The sequence below is a fragment of the Heloderma suspectum genome, chromosome 3, assembly GCF_057233095.1.
Source record: "Heloderma suspectum isolate Gila_16-S chromosome 3, 16-S_ref, whole genome shotgun sequence".
Taxonomy (NCBI): domain Eukaryota; kingdom Metazoa; phylum Chordata; class Lepidosauria; order Squamata; family Helodermatidae; genus Heloderma; species Heloderma suspectum.
The window spans coordinates 93,049,150-93,070,375 of record NC_139460.1 but is presented as its reverse complement, the minus strand read 5'-3'; the positions used below and the strand labels follow the sequence as shown (position 1 = coordinate 93,070,375).

Here is a 21,226-nt window from a genome sequence, read left to right as displayed (position 1 = left end):
TAATGTATGGCTGTGAGAACTGGACTATAAGGAAGGCTGGGTGCCGAAGAATTGATGCTTTCGAACTGTGGTGCTGGAAAAGACTCTTACGAGTCCCCTGGACTGCAAGGAGGTCAAATCAGTCCATCCTAAAGGAAATCAACCCTGACTGCTCATTGGAAGGACAGATACTGAAGCTGAAGCTCAAATATTTTGGCCACCTAATGCGAAGAGAAAACTCCCTGGAAAAGACCCTGATGCTGGGAAAGATTGAAGGCAAAAGGAGAAGGGGAGGGCAGAGGATGAGATGGCTAGATAGCATCACCGATGCAATGCATATGGACTTGAGCACACTCCAGGAGAGAGCGCAGGACAGGAAGGCCTGGTGTGCTATGGTCCATGGGGTCACGAAGAGTCGGACACGACTGAACGACTGAACAACAACAACAACCATGGAAATTATGCCATGGTGTTCCACAGGGCTCTATTTTATCCCCCATGCTGTTCAACATCTACATGAAACTGCTGGTGGAGGTTATCCGGAGGTGTGGGTTGAGGTGCCATCAATATGTGGATGACACCTAGCTCTACCTCTCTTTCTCATCAGGTGAGGCAGTGGCTGTTCTGAATCAGTGCCTGGGCATGGTCATGGACTGGATGAGGGCCAATAAAATAAAACTCAATCCAGACAGGACGGAGGTGCTGTTAGTGGGTGGTTCGTCTGCCCAGCTAGGTGATAGTCAACCTGTTCTGGAGGGGGATGCACTCTACCTGAAGGATCAGGTTCGTAGTTTGGGGGTGCTCTTGGACCCAGAACTGTCACTTGAGGCACAGGTGAACTCAGTGGCACTTCTGGAATCCATGGTCATGGGGGGCCCAGACAAGGGGGGTGCCATGGGCTGTTCTGGGGTGGCCTGGTTGTACACTGAGTGGATAGGCATGGGGTGGCTTCCACAACATTCCAGTCTTTGCCACATGTTGTTTTCTGCCTTCCACACATGGCTAATGCAGGGGTGTGTCATCAGCGAGGATTATTGTGATTGTGGGTGGCAGCAGAGTTGCCAGGGACACAGTGAGCTGCCAGTGTTAGATTAGCTTTGGTTTCTGTTGCTATTCTTATACTTTTGACTTTACTTCTGAGAGAGTATAGTGCCGGCGTAGCGGCTGCCCGGCATAGCAGGACCACAGAATCAGCACGTCAGCAAAACGTTGGCTAACTTAAATAGCAGATACTAAATTATGGATTTGGAGAATAGAGGAAAGTGATTTAAAAGATTTATATATGAATCATGCTGTTGCCCTAATCCCCTAATAACGCAAGTTGTGAAATGGAAAAATAGACAAGGTATTTCAATATTGGAAAAAAAGATATTCCTAATCTAGTGGGATGATAAAAATGCATGTATACAAACAACTGCTGTCATTAGAGAATCTGTTTTTAGAGTATCATTATCACTCAGAATAATTCAGACAGAAAGGCTTGTTATAGTCAAGGCTGCCATACCAATAATTAGAAAACAACAGAAACTCGCCTCACTTTTGTTAAGTTCCCACACTGTTGCATTGTTCAATTTGAAACAATAGCTATGGTTGAAATTTGGTTACAAAAAAACAGATTTAGTAAAAACACTAAACAAAACGACATTCTTGATTTCTAGTATAGCAATGACCCTGGTAAACTAGTTTAAGTCAGAGATTGTTCCACACAACCACAGACTATGTTCTTCCTCTCCCCCAACATCTCCCTAGATCAGTGCTGTATTTTACATGTGAAAGTATAATATGTCATCATTTCTAATTTATGAAGGTAGTAACTAGGTTGGTTAGGAAATCCTTTCAGTACAATGCTGATTCATACAACTCTTAGAAATTCAATAAATTCAGGAAACTACTTTCCTTGGAAGCACATACCAGATTCAGACTCTGGACCAAGGGCAGAGAATATAATTTATTTATTTATTTATTGCATTTATATCCCGCCTTTTTTCCTCTTGCAAAGAACCCAAGGCGGCTTACATTATCCTCCTCCTCTCCATTTTACCCTCACAACAACAACCCTGTGAGGTAGGCTGGGCTGAGAGTCTGTGACTGGCCCAAAGTCACCCAGTCAGCTTCCATGGCCAAGTGGGGACTAGAACCTGGCTCTCCCGGCTCCCAGTCCAGCACTCTCACCACTACACCACGCTGGCTCTCAATATAAGAGCTAGAGGTGTATATAGCTACATTCAGACATTAGGCATCAGCAACTATGCCACCCCTGGGACAAATCAAACCCCTTAGGGGACTAATGTGTTTTCCCCACCACCACCCTCAAGGTGAAAGGAGGGTGTGGAGGTGTGCAGAAGGGTGTGCTGGTCCAAATAATGGGACTTGTTGGTAGGGCATTTGAAGGTACAAGGGTTGGGTATTTGACACCTCACCCTCCCCTACTCCATTCTCAACGTGGCCCTCAAAAAATTCCTAATTACAGACCAAGAGGAGCAACTATATCTTGCATTTGGAAGTAATGTCAACTTTTGGTGGAAGGAGAAATAAATGAAAGAATAAAACCTTTACAATCACTCTCACTGTACACTTCAGTAACATTATGGGATGTATGCATCAGATACAATATTGTACTGGTGCAAGCTGTCAGACGTTCACTGTGAAACACTAAAGAATAACACTATCACCGGCCCCAAATAACCATGACAAGTATATCCCTGGCAAGTCCACAAGTCAATGCCTTTATCTCAAGTTAAGACTAAAGAATCTCTTAGAACTCCCCACAAAACAAAACAGTTATTTACGTTATTTTTACGTTTCTGCACAGTCTACAACATCCCCTCCCCCCGGCTACCAAAAGAAGGCTTGGATTTTGAGCTGTATAAGGAGTTTTCTTTTACAGTATCAATTGCAGGGCAGAGGATGAAAAAATATTGGCAATGCTGAGGGAGAAAAAAAAACCCACCTTCCAAAATATGCTGATACGCAAAAACTCTTATGCTGCTTGGCATAAAGATGTAATCAAATTGAGTTGGCAGTGATGGTACCATACAATGGACTTCTCAAGTATCACATGGCTAGTGTAAACAGAGGGATAATGAACTGCATCATTGCATCTTATGATTTGGTTTTAGTACTCTGTCATACTTCACCTTTGTTCAGTAACTGACAATGCAGCCCTGTCCATGTCTACTCCGAAGAAAGCCCCATTGAGTTTAATGGGGCTTACTCCTGGGTAATTGGGTGTAGGATCACAGCCCAAATAATAATGTAAGAAGAGCCATGCTGGATTAGACCAAAGGTCCATCTAGTACAGCATTCTGTTCACACAGTGACCAAAGAGCTGCCTGTGGGAAACCCACAAGCAGGACATGAATGCTATAGCACCCTCCCGCTCATCTCCCCACCGACAAGTGGTGTACATAGCCATACCACCTCTGGGACTGGAAGTAGCATACAGCCACCATGACTGGTAGCCACTGATAGCCTTTTCCTCCATGAATTTGTCTAACCCCCTTTCAAAGCCATCCGAATTGGTGGCCATCACTATGTCTTGTAGTAGCAAATTCCATAGTTTAACTGTGTACTGTGTGAGGAAGTACTTCTTTTTATCTGTCCTGAATCTCCTACCTATCAGCTTAATGGCATGACCCCGGGTCTCCTTTGTGGAGGTTTTACTGTTCTTTACCAAGCACAGGTTTTGGGCTTGGTAACTCCTGAATTCCAAAATGTTCACTATGGTTGGCGAGGGTGAAGAAATGCTACAAAAAGTGTGAAATTAGGATGTGCACCTTCACCAGAACCAATTTGACTTGGCCATGGGAAATCCAAGATCAGATCCTACTCAGCATTGTGCAAGTCACTCTCTCACACCCTACATCAACTCACAGGATTGCTGGGAGGCTGGAATGTCATTCTGAGCATTTTGGAGAAAGGGTGGAATACAAATAACAAAAATAAGGTAAATACACAATATTGGAAGGGCAAAACGTCCTTTTTATCGTATTTAAAACAACAACAACAAGTCTATCCCCCATCCCCATCCATCCCTGTCCCCTTGTTGTCTGCAGTGTGAATTAAGATATATGAGCATTTTCAGTGAGTGAATAGACTACCTTGAATAAGGGTAGAATTACAGATATCCAATAAATCGCCACAAAGATCACATGGTTAGCAAACCCTGACAGTTGGCCTCTCTTGAGAAGTGCCAGGGCAACTTAAGGACAACAACACACTAGCCAAAGCTACAACAAAAGTGTTGGTTTCTTTATCACACATTTTCCTTCCGCCAGGCAATGAAATTTAAACGGCTACACTTGATTAATCAGTGGAAACTACTCAGACTCTTTCCAAGCATGAATTTAATGCTCACAAGCGCAAGAAATTAGTTTTGACTGGAGCCAGGATTGCCAGGGTATTGCAGGTACTCTGCAAATAAAACTTTAGCCTTTTAACCCTTCTAGTCTCTCAGCATTGTACAGTGAACTTTAGAAGATTAAACCCACTTACATGTACCTAATGATGATCAAACTTGGTTTACAGTCCTGGCTCCCAGCACCAGTGAAAGGCATAGCTTGCCAACCTGGATGTAAGAGCAAACTATAATTTGTTGCAAACTGGGAATTAAGTGGGGTGCTGAAGGGAGAAAGAGGGGAAGTGTGAGCACAGGGCTCATGCCTATAGCACCAAACCATGGTTTGGCATTGTGCAAGCTGACCCATTATTAATCAAAACAGTGCACAACCAAGCAGTAGGCTATGATAATCAGTTCCACCAAGGAAGCAGCTCTCTTACTCAAATCTTACTGAAGCCTAATGAAAATTGCACAGAAGAGGTGCCTCATCCAATGTCATCTTATTTTAATTTATTGTTTTCCACCTAACCCCTCCCCTTCATCTGAGGCAGCTTACACTGAAAACATTAAAACTAACAACATTAACAAAAATAACCTAATAAAGTACAAGCTAAACCACCACACACTATGAACAGTGGCTAAGGCTGCGATCCTATGCACACTTACCTTGGAGTAAGTCCCATTGAACTCAATGGGGTATTCTGAGTAGACATGCATAGGATTGTGCTGTAAACCACTGTGAGTTCACACCGTCACAGGATGCAATCCAGCTCCATTGCAAGCAATGGGAATCATACCATTGACTTCAATAGGTGCAGAATTGTAGTGAAGAACTTAGCAGCACAACTACAAGGGCCCAATAACTTTACTAGAGCCCCTGACAATCCTGTTGAAAAAAGCAGGCTTTACATCGCTTATAAAGAATCAGCTGCGAGGAATCCCTTACATATCTGGGTACAAGAGTGCATTAATTCCACAAACAATGACCATGACGGGCGTCCTTTGCCCTGTACTAGCTCTGAGATGTTTTCCATACTGGGCCCTTGAGAGGAGAGCTCTCCCCTGTGTTAAAAATATGTGCTTGGCATCCAGCATAGCCACCGTTGGAGGGCCACATATTCCCCATCCCTCCACTGCATCAAGCAGACATGCTGCATTCAGTGCTTATTTCTCCTATGCAATATCCACCTTCCTCAACCTGGTGCCCTCCAGATGTGTTGGACTACAACTCTCAGAACCCCCCAGCCAGCATAGGGAGTTATAGTCCAACACATCTGGAGGGCACCAGGTTGAGGAAGGTGGATATTGCACAGAAGAACTATGCACTGAATGTAACATGCCTGCTTACTGTAGTGGAAGGATGGGAATGTGTGGACCTCCAAGATGTTGTTGGACAGCAAGTCCCATCATCCTTCATTATTGGCTATCCTGGCTAGGGCTGACAGGAGTTGCAGTCCAATGACATCTGGCGGGCCACACGTTCCCCCACCCCCACTGCTCTAGATGAGGCTGGCCTACTCATCTCTCGAACCCAGTACACTATTCCTGTTTCTACAGCAAGGCAACTCTCTGCTCTCAGTTCACAGTGGAGATCCATGTGGCAGCTGAATTTGAGAATGGGTGCAATCAGAGATGTAAAATTTCCAGAAACGTTGAGGCCATGGGGGGAAAAAAGTTTTTTTTCTAGTCGTTATTTTCAGAAAAAGTTGAAATTTTGGAAAAAATGAAAAATAAGCGATATTATTTTTTAGTGCTCTTTACAGATCTAAAGTCACTTTGTTGCTTTAAGACCGCCTTCCCTAACCTGGTGCCCTCCAGGTATTTTGGACTTCAGCTCCCATCAGCCTCAGGCAGCATGGCCAAGGGTCAGGAATACTGGGCACTGCAGTTTAAAACATCCAGAGGGCATCAGGTTGGGGAGGGCTGCTTTAGGAACAGCCTTTCTGTTCCTAAAGTTATTTTATGTATGACTTGGTTTGCTCATAAAATTATCATTATATTTTAACACTTTAAAAAGTAAATGTACGGAGCAATCCTATCAAGATTGACAGTCACCTCCGACCTCAGGGGCGACTGCCTATCCAGTGCAGGGCGGGAGGAGTGGTGAGGAGCGGATCTCCTCCTCACTCCCCCAGCCCTGCTTTCATGGCTAGATCTCAGAGTGTGGGACGCGGCGGCCAGATGACACATAGGATGTGTCATACCAGATTTCCAACTTCCCCGCCCCAGCCCACCCCCAGGAACACCCCGTTTTTGCCACTCTGCGCTGTTCTTACAAGCACGGAGCACAGGGCCAATCCACATTGCCTACGAGGTGGCGTAGGAAGGGGTGGGGATTGGTGCTCCGGCAACTGAACTATCCTATGGCTGTCTAGCTGCTGGCTAGCAGGCATAGGATTGCGCCCTTAGTTCGTAAACTTGTAATTATTGTCTGAATAGATTAGAACTACTTTAAATGACTGCTACAGCATCAGAAACACAGGACTCTATAGAACAAAACCCAAGCTGCCAAGAATGCACATTTACTGTTAAGAATACACAATGGTGACTCTAGTCACATGTTGGGAAATGAGCATAAATATCTGTCAGTAAAATATACTTTAGATCAATAATTTTAATAAAGAATGAAAGAACTAACTATGCTGGGAATGCTACAGACAGGATTTTTAAAAAAAATCTCCACAGCTTCATTATTTCCAGAAATGTTACATCTCTAGTCTTTCTATAAAAGTGTTCTTATTACGTAGTTTTTAGAAATCATTTTGGGGGTAGTAAAGGCTGGGTAAAAATACATAAATACTTTGTCTTAAATTCTAAAAGAAAATAGTTCATAATCCAAAGCTGTTCAATTTTTCAGAAAAAAAAAACCAAAAATGGTTCTCAGAAAAAAATGGGGGGAAACGGGTTTTTCCCAAATTTTTCCATTTTTTTTCCTGGGCCTCCACACCATCCCCTCCAACACCTGTGCAACTGATATGGCACAGTTCCAAAACAAGGTGCCCTGGGATGGTAGGAGGCAGAATCAAATACATTTCAAGCTTATTTACATGTTTCATGTGGATCACTCACTACCACAGGGGAAAACTGAAAAAAGTGGTTTCATGATACAAAAAAGCAGTGCCATGAATCCTCCATTATACTTATAGAAATGAGAAGGGATGACCAAAGAGAAATTATTAGGAAACACACAATTTGTCCAAGTACTTTATTCAGAGGGAAAAATAAAGTATTATATCAGCAATATTCGGATGATCACTAGACATGCTTGTGGGAAGGGAGAAGTGTGATCTCGATAAAGCTGGTACAGAACAACAACCTCGCTCTGCCTTCCCCACTCTGGTGTTTTCTAGACATTACTCCCATCATCACAAGCCAGCATGGTCAAAGGGCATGTTGACTGGGTAAGATGGGAGTTGTTGTTCAACACATCTGGAAGGCGCCAGGTTGGGGAAGGCTGAACTAGTTCAATAACAAGTAATAAATAAATCGGAGGCAACCACCTCCCAGACACCTGACAAACCCAAGCTCTACAGCATATTTGGAAACGTATTCCAATACAGGAACTACAGTGGGTGGTGAGCTTGGAGAGGGGAGGTTGTAATCTAAATTTTAAAAGACTTAAGGTGCAATCCTGTGCTTGTTTAGACAGAAAAAAGGCCTACAACTCCCAGCATGCCCCAGCCAGCCTGGCTCAGGCATCTTGGGAGTTGTAGGCCTTTTTTTGTGTCTAAACATGCACAGAACTGTGCCCTTAGTTGATTAATCATATACATTTATTGATTACATTTGAATACAGATAAAAATAATTCTGAAGAAAGAAACCTTAGGATATTATAAAAAGCCATTATTACCTTATTAACAACAGAGGCCAGCTGAGGACTTTTCACATGGGGCTTAGAAAACCCTGTTATTGCCTCAACAGCTGGATCGAAAGCGACTGGGATACAGGCAGTGATGCAGCTAAATAATTATTTGACCTGGACTTAATGGTCTTATTAGACCCCCTTCAGACAGCCATGTGTGAAGCACACAATTCATATTTCTCTTCTCCCCACCATCCCCCCGCTAATTAAAATTTATTTATTTGTTTGTTTGTTTATTTATTTATTTATTTATTTCATTTCTATACCGCCCAATAGCCGAAGCTCTCTGGGCGGTTCACAAAAATTAAAACCAAACAACACACAATAAAACAATTTAAAATATATAGAACATTAAAACCACAATATAACAATACAACCACAATAAAACCTAGCAGCAGTGCAAGAGTTTAAAATACAGATTTAAAACAGCAAAGAAAAAAATTTAGAAAGCTAAAATGCTAAAATGCCTGGGAAAATAAAAAGGTCTTCACCTGGCGCCGAAAGGAATACAATATAGGCGCCAGGCGAACCTCACTAGGGAGCTCATTCCAGAGCCGGGGTGCCACAGCAGAAAAAGCCCTCCTCCTAGTAGCCACCTGCCTCCCTTCCTTTGGCAGGGGCTCACGGAGAAGGGCCGCTGATGATGATCTTAAGGTCCGGGCAGGCACATATGGGAGGAGGCGATCCTTCAGGTAACCTGGCCCCAAGCCGTTAAGGGCTTTGAATGTTAACACCAGCACTTTGAATCGGGCCTGGAAATGGACTGGCAGCCAGTGCAGCTGGAAAAGTACTGGCGTAATATGAGCTCGCAGGCCAGTCCCTGTTAACAATCTTGCTGCCCTATTTTGGACCAGCTGAAGTTTCCGGACCGTTTTCAAAGGCAGCCCCACGTACAACGCATTGCAGTAATCCAGACGAGAAGTTATCAGAGCATGGATAACTGTAGCTAGGCTATCTCTGTCCAGATAAGGGCGTAGTTGGTATACCAGCCTAAGCTGATAAAAAGTACTCCATGCCACTGAGTTCACCTGTGCCTCAAGTGACAGTTCTGGATCCAAGAGCACCCCCAAACTACGAACCTGATCCTTTAGGGGGAGTGCAACCCCCTCCAGAACAGGTTGAATATCACCTAGCAGACGAACCACCCACTAACAGTACCTCCGTCTTGTCTGGATTGAGTTTCAGTTTATTAGCCCTCATCCAGTCCATTACCGTGCCCAGGCACTGATTCAGAACAGCCACTGCCTCACCTGGTTTTGATGAGAAAGAGAGGTAGAGCTGGGTGTCATCTGCATATTGATGGCACCTCAGCCCACACCTCCAGATAACCTCCCCCAGCGGTTTCATGTAGATGTTAAACAGCATGGGGGGGGGGGAATAGAGCCCTGTGGAACCCCATGGCATAATTGCCATGGCACAGAGCAATAATCCCCCAGCACCACCTTCTGGAATCGGCCATCCAAGTAGGAGCGGAACCACTGTAGTGCAATGCCTCCAACTCCTAACCCAGACAACCTATCCAGAAGGATACCATGGTCGATGGTATCGAAAGCCGCTGAGAGGTCCAGGAGAATCAACAGGGTCGCACTCCCCCTGTCCCTCTCCCGACAGAGGTCATCCCACAGGGCGACCAAGGCAGTTTCCGTTCCAAAACCAGGCCTGAAGCCCGATTGAAATGGATCTAGATAATCCATTTCATTCAAGAGTGCCTGGAGCTGTCCTACAACCACCCGCTCAAGCACCTTGCCCAGAAAGGGGATGTTGGCCACTGGCCTATAATTGTTAACATCCTCTGGGTCCAGGTTAGGCTTTTTCAGGAGTGGTCTAATTACTGCCTTTTTTAAAGCGGCAGGCACCACTCCCTCTCTCAAGGAGGAATTTACAACCTCCTGGACCCAGCCGGACAACCCCTCCTTGTTTGATTTAATAAGCCATGAAGGGCAAGGGTCAAGCACACAAGTGGTCGATCGGACTTGGCCAAGCACCTTGTCCGCATCCTCAGGCCTCAGTAACTGAAACTCATCCAATAAAACTGGACCAGACGGTGCTCTGAACGCCTCTACCAATGGAACTGCATTAATGGTGGTGTCCAATTCATGACGAATCTGAGCGACTTTATCCTCAAAGTGCCGCACAAACTCGTCACAGCGTGCTACCGAGGGTTCCACCGTCTCTCTCCCTGGCCCAGAATGTAACAGGCCGCGAACCACTCGGAAAAGCTCCGCCGGACGACACTGAGAAGATGCAATGCTGGTGGAAAAGAACTGCCTCTTTGCCACCCTCACCGCCACAGAGTAGGCTCGATAGTGGGCTCTTACCTGTGTTCGGTCAGACTCAGCACGAGTTTTCCTCCACCTGCGTTCTAGCCGTCTCCTAATTTATTTAATTTATTATTAAATAAAATTTAATATTTATTTTAATGTTATATATATAAATTTAATATTTATTTAAATTTTAATATTTAAAACTTAATAAGTTTTAATTTATTATTAAAAGAACAATAAATACTCTGAGCGTGCAGAGCATCACGTTTTAAAGTCACTTAAATCAGAGCACCACCTCCTGCACTCTACACGGCCATTTGGGGAGGCCCTCTGGGCTGCAGAGCCCTGGACTTCTACCCCAATAGCTACACCACTTTACACAGGTGCCTGCTCTGTATCATCACAGAGCAGGTAGCAGGTGCTAGATTAGAAGAAGAGGCATTCCATCTTATGTCTTGAACAGGAGGGAATGCCTCTTAAGATGGTTTCTGCCACCTGCTGGCATTGTGTGACGGCGCATACATGTTTTGCAGCAGCACGATCTTACAAAAGTATTTCCGAGAGAGAGCGAGAGAGAGAGCCCAGGAGCAGGGGAGAGAGAATACCTCTTCTATAAGGGGTTCCCTCCTATACAAAAAAACAGCTGGAGGAACCCCTTTTACAACATTCTCATAAGTATTTGTATATTAAAACACTTTTGATCTGCTACCCTATTAATCAAGAAGTACTTTTAAAATCAAGCGTTTTAGTCAATTAATCTAGCCAATTCATTAGCTAAACACTGCAGCCCTGATGGGCATATACAGTGCCTAAAGCGGTTGTTTGGATTTCAAGAAGGGAACTGGAGATGATTGAAAGATCATCTACCCCAATCTCTCTCTGCAAAACAGGAAAAACCATATTCTAGCCATATCATCAAAGCAAGATTTCCTGCAGGCACCTATGAAACTTTTATCTTGCTCCTAATGTCAGCCAAGCAGCCCATGATAGAAAGGAACACTTTACTCAGTATGCAAGTTCAAAGCATTATTCACTCACACAAACTATAGAACACCACATAAATGATTCCTAATTTCCCTCTAACTTTCCTATTAACCTCTAGACAAATAGACAAGATTGCTTCTGTCTCTCCAAATTTCCAGTCCCTGCTGGGAGATTTGATCAAGTCTACACAGCAAGCTGATGGTCTGATCAGGAACAGATGCTTGGCTCCACTCTGGATTGATCTTTTTTCTGTCTGTCCTTATGTCCAGAACTAGATCTTTATATACTTTTTATTCCAGTTATTGACAAGTCCACTCTAAAGGCACCTCTAAAAAAAAAAAAGGTAAAGGAGTCCCCAACCAGTCGTGTCCGACTCTAGGGTGCGGTGCTCATCCCCGTTTCTAAGCCGAAGAGCCAGCGCTGTCCGAAGACGCTTCCGTGGTCATGTGGTCGGCATGACTGAACACCGAGGTGCACAGAACGCTGTTACCTTTCCTGCCGAGGCGGTACCTATTTATCTACTTGCAATTTCTTGCTTTCGAACTGCTAGGTTGGCAGGAGCTGGGACTGAAGACGGGAGCTCACTCCGTCACGTGGCACTCGGGTCTCGAACTGCTGTCCTGCCGACCTTCTGGTCTGCAGTTCAGCGTCTTAACCACTAAGGCACCTCTACATCAGCCTAAAATCCTGCATTTAAAACGGGGCTTTCTGCCTCCGTTTGAAATGCGGATCACGACTTCCTTTTTCACCCGCTTCCTTTTCCCCCTCCTTCTCCCCATATCTGAGTCTTCCATTATCTTTCATTGATCTTGCTCCTCTTGCCGCTTTCCCTCTTTTCAAGGAGGGAACTCAAGTGGAACACAACAGGGTAATTTGATGGCTCATTATCTGCAATCTATTTAAAAACAGAACAAAGGGCATTTAGTGCAGGAGAGGTCTTGGAGGTTCACGGCATCATGTAAAGAGCCTGCAAACTTCCTTGAAGGAGCAATCTCAATGGCAGAATAAAAGCTCTGTGTGAAGAAAGCCCAGCTCTGCTTCTATTCTAATACAAAGCAACTGCGCATGCAAGATAGCATTCCAACGGTTCAAATGACATTCACCCTTGAATGGCTTAGCCCAAGTCATGCCATATCAGTTTCAAACAGCTAGGTTCTGCCCAACTGTTTGAAGCAACTGTTCACCTAACTTAACCTCTATATCTGCTTCTATACATATCTATAGTGCACAGCGTTACATATAGAATCATAGCATCATAGGGTTGGAAGGGGCCTATAAGACCATCGAGTCCCACCCCCTGCTCAGTGCAGGAAGCCTGATTCCCAGGCATTCTCCCATCCAAGTACTAACCAGGGCTGACCCTGCTTAGCTTATGAGATCATGCCTTCTGGGTTTCAGCCAGAACCAGCCAGAACCATGTTCATGCTGAAATCAGCAAGCTTTATTATGGATCAGCCTACCCAGACAAAATCCCCCCAAATATCCCTTTATATTTCCCAATGTTTCTCTAATTGTCAATTCTGTATAAAGCCATAAGCTATTCAAATGAACATGACATACACCGCAAACAAGCTCAGGACGTCCCTATTTCAGGGATCTCCCTATAACACCACAGACTATGGAAGTCCTCAAATTAAAGGGTGTATCTCCAAATGCGACAGCAGAGCCAGTTCACATCTGACAAATGTCTTACATGGTATAACTGCTATGCAGGAAAACTCTATATATTCCCACAATGTGTAAATGCCTAGACTAAAAACAGGTTCTGGGCTCAAACCCTGGATCAAAAGACACCCTGAAGACAAAGTGCATCACCACAGATGTTCAGCTTTATGCTCCACTGATATGTTATTAGCAAGATTCTCACCTCCAAATGTGTGTCTGGCATCCTCTCCTATGCCTGTAGGACACCTGCAAATCACCATAACACACCATTCAGTCTGCCAGTTTATCAAAGAAATTAGGTGGGAACTCTTTCTAGCCTTATCTTCAAGTTGTTCACATCTGTGCAAGCATGAGTCAACAGCCATATTTCAAAAAGAGCTATCACAGATGTGAAGGAGGATTCCTGTGTCAGCAACTATACTGACAGCTGAGATGTATTTTTAAATGTAAAATTTCCATCATAGCAAATGAAGAGTCAGCCATGATCCTCAAAACCCATTTCTAGTTCCTGCTTTTTCACATCAACAGTCCTCTGCAACCAGTTTGTTAAATCCTCCATTTCAAACATTTCTATGCAATTTACAGAGAGTTTGCATTCCCAAACACCAAGACATTCTTACTGTCCCTCAAAATGCCTTTTCAGACAATTGTTAAAGTATATGAAGAGGGGACTCTTGCACTCCTTCATTCTCTTACAAGCACAGCCTTTCCTTTTTCTAGACTTTTGCTCCTAGCTACCACTGCCAAATCTCCCAGCACCCATTCAAAGAAATTGTTAATGCCTGCAAAAGACCAGCACCCATTCAAAGAAATTGTTAATGCCTGCAAAAGACGGGGGTGGGGGGGGGGAGTTCCATGACCCTGTAGCTACGCAATTCACCACTTGCTCAGAATGAATAGCCATTGTTTCCAGGCAAGCAGCTTGCTGGAATCATAAGATGCAATCCTGACAAAAAGTTAAACCCGCTAGATTTCAAAATAAGAGAATTACAGTGGAAACTTATGTCTACTCAGAAGTAAACTCCACTGAAATCAATGGGACTTACTCCCTTGTAAGTGAGTATAGAATTACAGCCTCAAGCACATGCTAGTTCTCCCAGTGAAATCAAAAGGACTTACAAATGTTGAACTTTTGGTGGATTCTACCTAAAACAATTAAACCTTACTGAGATTCAAATTGTCATATAATTAATAAATCGAGTCTCAACATCCACAATAAAATTAAATATTAAAAGGAGACCAATTACTTTCATTCAGTTAAGTCACTAAGGGCACAATCCTATGCATGTTTAGACAGAGAAAATGCCTACAACTCCCAGCATCCGCCCCCCCAGCATGCTGGCTGGGGAATGCTGGGAGTTGTAGGCCTTTTCTCTGTCTAAACATGCATAGGATTGTGCCCTAAAAGCACAACTTTTCTAAAAACAGTTTGCTTTGGTGGGTCCCACTGGGAAAAATGTTCTGTGATAATGGGAACACTCTAGAAGAGTCCCTGCTTCAAATCCTGCCTAATCTGGAATGAATAGCCATTGTTTCCAGGCAAGCAGCTTGCTGGAATCATAAGAAAAGGTGCAATCCCGACAAAAAGTTAAACCCACTAGCAATGCCTCCTCTGAGGCTGTGGGTGCTTCCAGACAAGAGGTCTCCTGGCACTTCCAGTCCAAAGGCATTGTGCAACTACTACACCTTTTCTTCCTTAGCAGATTTTTTATGGAAAGAAAAAAGATGGAAGAGGCAGTGGGAAAATACAGGCGAGTTACAAGGTCAAGACGACAACACCTAGACCTCTCTAAAATTCTGGGAATGAGGCAGGACAACTGCATAAGAAAGGCCTCATCAGGAAGCACCCCTTGATACCTGCAGTTCTAAAAATGATATTCATCATATAAACTTATAATATAAAGGAACAGTAATACATTATAATCTTAAATACTGAAAAGAAAGAGAGGCACACTTATTTTGCAAATAGCAAAGGGTCCATCAGTACAGCAGTTATCATCAAACCTACTTCCTCATGGTCCTGCTCTCCCAAAGTCATCCTTCTCAATCTTTGACCATTCCCTCTTCAACCTCCCTGCCAGTCCCACCTCTCCTGATGCCAGTATCTCATCTCTTCTGATGTCACAGTGGAGTTTTACAGGCTGGAGCATCATAGACTCTCTTTGCCATTGGCTTAGCTCTAATTTCACTGAGAGAGACCAAGCAGCTAAATGCTTAAGCAGGACTTTGGATAACTTTTAAAATCTATATTCCAAATCTCCTTAAACCACTTTTGCTAAATGTAGCCATTTCATCTTTGTCCAGACACCATGGGCTTTCAAATGTGACACCACGCATGGGCAGGACAGTGGTTTTGAAGTCTAGGCACAAAAATAAGCATCTGAACCTGTCAAGTGAAATGCCCTATAAAAGAGACATACAAATAAACCTGTAAATCCAGTGAGCATGTATATGGCATATCAAAACCCACAATGATCAATGTTGTCAGAATCTGGTATATTCTAGGCAAGTTGTAATGCCCAGTTTCTGAGTAAGGCCAGACAATATTCCACCACCTAAACAGATGGATTTTTTAAAAGCTAATTCTAGGTTTAAATACGTACCTCCCAACTATTCATAAACACAGAGGCAAAATGTATACAGTAGCTATTCCATCTTTTTTATACAGATGGCACTTCCTTCAATCGTTCTCATTTATTATGTTAGGTAGATTTAGGTTATATGCCATGGTCCAAAGCTCTGTAAGGTTGCAGTACCTACACAGAGCTTTGCTCATAGAGCACTTGTCTTCTATAAATTGGGGGATACACCAAACATGCCATTTTATGAAAGGGCAATTTTACAATCATGAACAGTTTTCAGGTCTGCCTTTTATTTCACAGAACTTGTACAAAGCTCTTGCAAGTCACCCTAGAAATTTTTAATGAATAGTGGGGAATATATTCCTAAAATAACACCTCGTTGTATGGAAGAAGGAAAATAGTAGTTTAATGCAGGGGTGGGCAGAAAGAAGATCTCCAGAAAGCAGATCTTCAACTCCCAGCATTCCTGACCATTGGCCATGCTGGCACAAGCATCTGGGAGCTGAAGCCCAAAACATCTGAAGTCCAAAACTACCTTCTCCTCATCACCGGTTTAATGGACACATGTTGGACGACCCCTGAATGCTCTGTCCTGTTAGACTGCCTGCAGTTGCTGCATCCATCTTCAACAGATACCAAACCTAACACAACAGCAATGCTCTGTAGTGGCATATGAACGAGAGTAAGCCAGTGAGATTTTGTAATGTTAGCATCAAACTTGGAGTAGCTGCCACTATTTAGGTGTTTACCTTAAATGCAGTCAGAAAAAGTTCTAGAAACACATGCCAGCTAAATTTAACTGGGTAGAGACCTTTCTTATTTAATACATGTGGCTTTCCAATTACACGGTTGCTTCTCCACCATATTACTATCATTATAAGTCTGTTTTCCAGAAACGGGAGGACTGTGGGTGTCGGAGCTTCTGAACAACCATGGAAGGTAGGTGGGGTGGAAAGCAGTTAAACTAAAAGAAAGATGCATTTAGAATAAACAGAACACAAATTCAGGCATATAAAGACATAAAATAGCACCCTTATTAGTATACTGAATTAAAGGTGCAATCCTATCCAGATAGTGGCCAGCTGCCAAAATCGGAGGCTGCCAACTATCCTCTCTTCTGCACTCGACCCGCCCTGCATTTTTGCTTAGACTGGCAATTTCGCCCATCTAGATAGGGCTTCAGGAAGGCAGAGGGAAGAAGCCTGGAGGCCCAATAGGAAGCTGCATAAAGCAGCTTCCATGGTCTCCTCCCCTCCCCACCCCTGGGACCACCTCCTTTTCCCCATCTCTGTGCTCTGTTCCTGAGTGCAGACACATAGCCAGCATGGAAAGAACTGCACCAGCTATGAGGGGGAGGGGAGCACAGTTTCTGGGAACCAAGGTCAGAGCCCTGGCTCCAACCTCAGTTCCCAGAAACTGAACAATCCTATGGCCCTCTAGATAGTGTCTAGTGGCCATAAGATTGCTCCCTCCCTCGATGTCAAATACCACAAGGCAGGAGAAGAAACTGCAAAAGCCCACAGAAGCCACCTAAAGCAATTCTTACAATAAACCAAAGTTCCGTCTATGTGGACCTCAAGAGATACAGCAGATGCCTATAGAAACAGCAATTCAAGCAACAAAACTCAACACATGCCAAGTCCTTTAAGAGAAAAGTGAGATCTAATACAGAGTGACATCATATCGTACATGGGACAGGGCCAACACAAGAAATTCTTGTAAGTTTTTTGGTTAACCATAGGCTAACAAATATACTGATGGACCACAGAACTCTGACTTTAACTATGTTGTATGCGTACCTGTACAGGGTGAAAAGCAAAAAAGAACAAACGGAGCTGAAATGTGATTTTGTCACAACTGCTGGGCATGAATGCCAGATAACGGTTTGGGTCCAGACTGTTAGTTCCCAGTGAAATCAACAGGACTTAAGTCCAACTAACTGAGTCTGGATCCAATCCCCCCCCTTTTTTTTTTGTTAATTTCAGAAGAACAGCTGAGGCTGAAATTCATTATCTTTTGACCTGATGGAGGCCTGACAGGCCAAAATGAATATCCTTATATCCAAGTTGGCTATGCCAAACACATGCAAAAACATTCTCGTAAGGGAAGGCTGCACCATTTCACATGCTTTTTCAGTTTCTATCTATCTATCTATTTACACACATACACGCACGCACATATATATGTATAGCAATCATGTAGATCTTCATTGAGGGCAAGGGACACAGACAAGCACTGTATTTTTCAGCTTTTCACTTTTTATGTCAAGACCAAAAAAAAAGGTATTCGAAATAAATAATACATCAAAGTGCGTGTTTGGATTTAGCTTATCAGTATATATCATTTTCTGATAAAAGAGTATATCCAGAGAGAGCAAAACATTGTGACTGATCATTAAGGCCAAGTTTTCAAAAACAGTAACTAACATGACTTAACCACTGAACAACAAATACCTGCCTCTTGACTCTACCACTTCAAACTACAGGTGGTCAGGCATATGACTGAACTCTATCCCCCAAAATAAGATGTGTACATACAGAAAATGAACATGGAAGGGAGACTACAGTAGAACCCGTTTCCCTGATATCTCATTTTCTATGTGCAAGGAATTTTTTTGTACAGAAAAACATTCTGTAATGCAACTCCCCACCTGTAGTCTGAAGTGGTACAGTCAAGATGAAGGCATACCACCTCACCTGAGGATCACTGAGGCCTTAGAAACAACAGCAAAACCAAAAGCAGCATTGCCTGTATCTCTTCTTGGAGATGACCATAACACAGCCTGGCAGACAAGTACAATAAACTTTCAAAAAAGTATTAGTTTTACCTGTATGCCACAAAGCTGCTTATACAATGGTTCTAGCAAGCTATTCTTTAGAAAGGACCTGATGCTCATTCCAGCAGTGCATCTAGCATAGCACAGATGCCATATACTACAAGACTGCCATAGCACAGGTGATTGATGCAGATGAAAAAGTCAAATATAGTGCACTCCTCCTGAAGTGGACATGTTAATGGTAAAAAAGGACACATTTTACCTGGCACAAAGATGTGGAGTACATAAGCAATAGCCCCAGCAACTGTCATGCTGCTGATGGACAAGACTGTCCACCGCAAGCAGCCACCTGGAGTTAGTAGCAGCCTCTTTCAAAGGAACATTTTGCCCTACATGGAGACAATTTAGTGCATATACCGCCATATAGAAAGGGAGAGGGGTGTGGACTATAGATCTAAGATACTTACCAATCAAGTTAAGCCAGCATGAGGGCACTGTACTCAGAGCTGCTTGGAAAGCAGCATTTTTCTGCATCTAGCACCATTGTGCAGGACATGTAGGTCCTGACATACATGAAGAAGGTTGGTTAAAGATTCACATCTGTGCTCAACTATGGTAAAAAAGGGGAAAAAGAGATCTCTTTATGGCTTGCCACAGTGACACAGATGACCAAGTTCACCCAGGGTCCTTTGTAAGGGCTCATATATGGGACAGTTGCTGCTGCACACATCAGCTGTCTGATCTATATTGTCACAGTAAAAGCACACACCACACCTAATATGCCATAAAATGTTACTTGCGAAGCTGCTCTCTGTACTGAGTACTTAGAGAATAGTGTGGTCCTTCCTACTAGCTTACCTTGCACGGTATGTACACACACCTTAGCTTTAAGGTCCATTCCTCTCCCCTGTACGCTTACACCCACACCTACTAATTCATCTAAAAGCAAAAACTGAACAGCAACAAAAATCCTGCAGCAAATACCTCTTTACCCTTCAGTTCTCTGAGCACTCCCTGAGACTCCAAGCCAAGTTAAATCCGTGGGACAGGCCTTCAGTATGCACATCACACACGCATACACACGCACAAAATTAAGGCAGCCCAAGTTGAAAGATATGTTCATTCCAGTTTCCGTTACAACGATTCCAAAATGCTCAGCCTCTCTACGGAAAAGAAGTACCTGCTGAAATATTGCACACAGTGCAATCCCAAGCTGCATATATAAAGGCTTAGGCTAGACAAAAAGTAACGGGTCCCAGGAAGGTCTAAAGGAGCCCACCCCAAGGCATAGCAGCTTTCCTTGCCAGACCAAACAGAAAGGTATCCATGCAAAGCAGCAATGTACAAGACGAGAAAACCAATATACAGCTTTAGGGGAAGCAGAAGGGGACAAGATGAACGACTAAAGGGTGCGGGGTGGGGGGAGCCGTCAAGAGACAAGGGCTGCTTTAGCAGAGCAAAGCAAAACCGGCGGTGTCAAAATAAAACGGGGAACTCAATGCAAAAGTCACACACACTTCAGAGATAGACACACCGACCTTTCATCGCTAGCATAACACGGGAGCGATTGGGGGAAAGGATGAAATTAGAGGAGGAGGAGGGGAGGCTACCCGTATCCACCGATGTAAAGACAGCCGCTCTCACAATGCAGTGAGATGGGGGAGGGAAAAAACCAGACGAATCCTTTAAGGTTATACATACTACAGAGAGAGAGAAGGGATGGCTGTGCAGAAAGAAGTTGGCACCTTGGGAAAGAGGAACGCAAGGGGGGGCGGAGTGGAGGGGACACGAGCAGGACTGCAGCAAAGAGACGGCAGCATGGAGGGGTTTGGAAGGAAGGAAGGAAGGAAGGAAAAGCGTCCAGAGGAGGGGGCGGAGGAGGAGAAGGAGGAATAGGCTGAGCTCCGCACAAGCCGCCTACAAACAGGGGGGCAAGCCAGGGCTGTGCCAACGGGGGGGGGGGAGACCCAGCGAGAGGCTCCTCACGATGATGGGGGAAGAAGGAACCCGATCTGCCACCAGCTGCCCGGCCCCGCCTGCCTCCTCAAGCGGCTCCTGCGATCGCAGCACGAACCTGCAGCCGCCACCGCCTCCGGCAGAGATGGATCGCCTCCCGCCGCGCCGCTGCACTCCAGCTCCGACCCGAGGCCCCGATCCAGCAGCCACAGCCACCTCCCCGCAAGCAGCAGCAGCAGCAGCAGCGGCGGCGGCAGAGGCGCTTCTCCGCGGCACCCGCTCCCGCTCCCGCGGCCGCCGCCGCCTCCGTTGCTCCTGCGGCGGCTAACCCTGCTGCTCCGCGGCGGCGGGATGGGCGAATCCGACTGCGGCGGCGGCGGCGGCCGGCTCCGGGCCAGGAGCGCTTCGCGCGGAGTGCGGCAGACCCCGCGGCTCGGCTGCCCTCCCCGGCGAGCGCGCCGGCGTCGCACGGGTGCTGCCGGCAGCCGCGACTTCCTGTGCAACGGCAGTTCAGTTCCTCCCGGGCCAGCGGCGGCAGGGGAGCCGGGCCAGCGGCGGGCGAGCGCGGGGCTGCCCTCGCCGCAGCGGCTGCCGCGGCTCCTGCCGCGGCCCGCCGCGAGCCGGGCGCCTGCAGCTGCAGCCCGGCGGGCGGAAGCGGGCTCGGGCCGGGGCTGCCCCGCGCGCGGCACTGCTGCTCCGGGCGCGCCGGGGAGCGGGGGGCGCCGCGGCCTCTGCAGCGCGGTGCCGCGCCCCGCGCGCGGGAGCGGAGGCGAAGCAGCCGCGCGGCCCGCCCGCTTGCTCCGGCTCCGGGCGGCGGC

At 45.2% G+C, this 21,226-nt stretch overlaps 1 protein-coding gene across 3 annotated transcripts in view; it reads right to left on the bottom strand.

Moving 5' to 3' along the window:
* Nucleotides 1-20,876, bottom strand: part of AGPAT3 (1-acylglycerol-3-phosphate O-acyltransferase 3) — a 150,713-nt gene extending 129,837 nt beyond the window's left edge. For 2 of the 3 annotated variants that reach the window (XM_084843864.1, XM_084843862.1), the window contains exon 1: nt 20,527-20,876. The gene's annotated coding sequence lies outside the window, so the exon portion shown is untranslated. Of the gene's footprint in view, nt 1-19,990; nt 20,100-20,526 lie in introns of those variants that run through there. The other variant, XM_084843863.1, reaches the window with a different exon arrangement.
* Between the last annotated feature and the right edge of the window lie 350 nt (nt 20,877-21,226).